This window comes from Kryptolebias marmoratus, linkage group LG19 (genome assembly GCF_001649575.2).
Source record: "Kryptolebias marmoratus isolate JLee-2015 linkage group LG19, ASM164957v2, whole genome shotgun sequence".
Taxonomy (NCBI): Eukaryota; Metazoa; Chordata; class Actinopteri; order Cyprinodontiformes; family Rivulidae; genus Kryptolebias; species Kryptolebias marmoratus.
In genome coordinates, this window is record NC_051448.1 from 22,989,751 (window position 1) to 22,993,643 (window position 3,893).

The 3,893-nt window shown below is 38.7% G+C and overlaps 1 protein-coding gene across 1 annotated transcript in view; it reads left to right on the plus strand.

The window, feature by feature from the left end:
- The window catches only part of slc16a10 (solute carrier family 16 member 10), a 54,662-nt gene that overhangs the window by 36,251 nt on the left and 14,518 nt on the right, over positions 1-3,893 (plus strand). The gene's annotated exons all lie outside the window — the stretch shown is intronic.

Here is a 3,893-nt window from a genome sequence, read left to right on the forward strand (position 1 = left end):
ATTAGTCTATGAATAAAAGCAGGGCTCTCAAGTTTCACGCATTGACCGTGAGACACACGCGTTTTGTGAAGCGCACACGCTCACAGGCCACTTTTTGTATTTCTCACGCTAAAAAAATACACACGCAGACGGGCTTTTTTTAAACCGGAACCAATGTGCAGCGTAATGTTTTCCGCACGGGCTGGAGCACAATAGGGGCCAACTTATCGACTTTGTCACTATATTTAGAGAGTTTTCAGATCCGTCTGGCCATTTTTTAAAATCGACTAGTGACAAATCTACTGACTTTTTTCTGTGTTATTGGAGACTTTGGCGAATAAATGTACCATAAGCCCCGCCCACTTCCCCAAGCACTGACAGCTGTCAATCTCACAGCAGAGAGGAGACCCTCTCCACTCTGTGTCCACAGTGGCGCAAAAAGTGAGAATGCAGTATATGTGGCGCATAGGGAGGTGTTAGAGGGGGCATCAAAGAGATGACGGGAAAAAAAATCCAGTCAGCATTTCCTGTATTTCCCAGCTGTCTGCGTGTAAATGATATGATCGATAACAGAGACATTTACGTAAACAGGTGAAAGATAAGGGGGGGGCTGTAATGTGTCTGCATACCCCTCAGAAAGTAGTTAGTAGTACCCCTGCATGTCCACTTTGCAAATGAATCATTCGTGTGCAAAGCTGCCGCTGATCCCGTCCTGGATTACAAAGCGGGATGTAAATATAATGTAAATATAATTTTGAATGTATTGTTTTTTCACTGACTCTGTTGCGCTGGTATAAATCCCTGTGGTTGAAACCCCGGATAAAAGAGGAGGGTTGAATGTAGAGCTGGCAAATCAGATCAAAACTTGAGAGCCCTGGTTAAAGGTATCAAAAGTTTAAATATCTGTAAATGAAGTTAACCATTTAGAAATATATAAAAGTTACAAAAACCCAAAGACATAACACCCATCTCTTGACTGAGCTGAACATTTTGATAAAATAATGGCTAAAATAGCACAAAATATGCAAAAGTAGTTTGACTGCAAAAACTACGGAGAAACCGGCTAAACAATAGTGTAAATGCTGACTCAGTGTTCACACTAATTCTGTTTAATTAGTTACAGTTCAGTCCACTAATCCCAGGATGGTATGAAGGCGTATCTGTGCTCTGGGCCAAACTCATGTCCACTTCTGTGATGGCAGCTTTAATGCAGAAATCTAACAGGGATTTTAAAGCAACATTTTCTGCCTTTAGACCACATTTTTATCCTGGGACATCCCTGTATTCTTAAACAAGACAACATGAAGCTGTATTCTGCACACATCATTACAAAGGCTTGGCTGAGAGAGAAGAGGGAATGAGTACTGGACTAGAATTCTGACCTGTCCCCAATAATTAAGGTTTGGAGAATTTGAAACTAAATGTGAAACGTTGTATTTTTGTATGCCTGAGGATGTGTTTGCAGAGAAATCGGCACAAAATAATAGCTGAACGGCTTCACTGATTTACAGATATATTTGCCTCAATTCCAAAATTGCTTTTGAAAGTGTTGTAAAAATCTTTTACAAAAGGACCAAGCGCCCTGTTGCTTTAACTTTTTTTGGAATATGTTCCTGGGTTGAAACAAATACAAGTTAGGCTAGAGAGACAAAACTCAAAACATCTTCTGTACATTGCTGCCTACAGTTAATAATATTCCTTTCTTTGGCTGATTTGGGATTGATGGAGCTTTTTTGATACTAAAGACCTGAACAGGTTATATAAGATTTCCTGTTGCTTATTTTCTGCTGTTTTAAAGGAATATTCCAGCTTTTTTAAAGTGTTGTTCTGCAGTAAAGTTCTGAACAAATATAATCTTACTTGTTGTACATATTTTTTTTGGAATGGCTTCAGTTTGGAAACTATATATAAAACATAATCTGCAGGACTAATAAGTTAATGGCTAATCCAAACACAGCTAAGACCAAAGTGGGTCACTGCTGTCTTAAAATGACTGCAGTCTAAAAAGTTCATAGGGGTTTGTGCAAACATTATTTTATTACCCTTTACACTGCTGTTACTTTTGCAACATGTGGGGATTTACATGGAATTCTGTAATAGGCAATAATAGCAGCAGCTATGCAGTACTTCTGGCAGGAATTTCATAATATTTCCAAAAATGACTGCACAATAACAAATGCAGATAGGCACCAGCTCCCCTGTGACCCTGAATGGACAGCAGATAAAGGAAATGGGTGCATGGATTATCACATAATGCAAAATTGACTGCGATGTAAAAGATTTCTGAAACAGTGTGTAGATGACTCGTTTGAAAATTCTGAAGATTGGAGATGTTTTAGGACAGCAAAATCTGCTTTTAAGGGGGCTCTGCTCAAACAAATCATTATCATCTTACCACCAAAGTCAGAGCGGCGCTGCATCCAAAGCAGATGTCTTCAAAATTACAAATGCTTTTATTTGAACCTTTACATTGTATTGCACAGCTATTTCAGCAACAAAATATGGAAATTCTAGTACCATTTTACAGTAAGGGTACCTGTATAAGGGTTTAATATTTTTTATAAATAAGTTATTCTTGAGTTTTCAAACCCTTTATAAAACAGTAGTAAGCATTTATAAATCAGTCAAAATACCCTGTTTTATACATTGATGCAGATTCACTATTTGGCAAGAGATGAGTTAATATTGTCCTTTTTATGTAATGCACTATGGCTGCTTAAAAATGGTTTATAAAGTGGTTACAGCTCAATTAACACTTGTATTAAAAACCATTAACTACAGGGTTTCCCCCAGAAAAGAGGCTAAGCCCGGTGGTAGGTGGCTGTTCGCCGGCCGACCGTGATTTAGTAAAAAAAAAAAATAATAAAGTTGACAGGAAAGTTGAAAATATGGCTATTTATTAAATGATATTGCAAAATATTTGTGTCAAATATTTACACAACTACAGTTTTACAAAAAAGAAATTTTGAAATATATTTTTTTAAACAAAAATACAATTAAATTAACTACAAATTGTTTGCACCTAATTTAAATCCTAATTTAAGTCACATTTACAAAAAGATTAAATTATCATAAATGAAAAAGTGCAAACAAGGCACTGTCAAGACCAAAGAATAACAACAGAGAACTCTGAAAAACAGAGAGATGCTGTGAGATTGTCTTTTTTGTGCCACAGGCTGCATGTTGGATCACTACACAAAACATATCTAATGCTGAATTTAATAGCATCATTTTACTGTTAAACATGGATAAATTATTACGCATCATATTAATATTTTCACTAAGTATAAAACATGCTTACCATATTCGGTCTTGTACAGCCACCAGCTGAATTTCGGCTCAACTAACCATTTTTGGTTAAACCCGCTCGTTTCATGTTTATTGCTGTGGCTCTGACAACATGCTAACTCCAGGTAGCTGAAGGAGGCTCGACGTCACGCAGGACTCCGTGAACAGCACGTGGACCTGAGCGTGCTGCGGAGGCATTTATACTTGGTGCTTACGTATTCTCCGCCAAGTTACAAAAGGTGCACAATGAGACACAAGCGGGGCCTTCACACAGGGGCAGGGACAGCGCGATTGTGTCACTGTTGGCGCGCGTACCCTCGCACAGTGAGGTAGATAAAGGCATTGGTTTTGGGGGTGCGGGCGGAAAAAAACGTGTAAAAAAAAATGACGTATTTATAATAAACAAGCGGAACTTAGCCTGGCGGCCGGGTCAGCAGAGCCTGGCAACCCACCAGGCTTATAATATAATAACTAGAAAGTTCCTGGAGAAACTTTGACGGGGCCTGCCACGGTGTGCGTCCGTNGCTGAACCAAGATGGCTCCAAGAGCTGATCAGTTGCAGACAGGAATCATAAAGGGCTGATCCTAAAGATGTGAGGAGTCCACCTCTGAAGTTTGATCTGTCT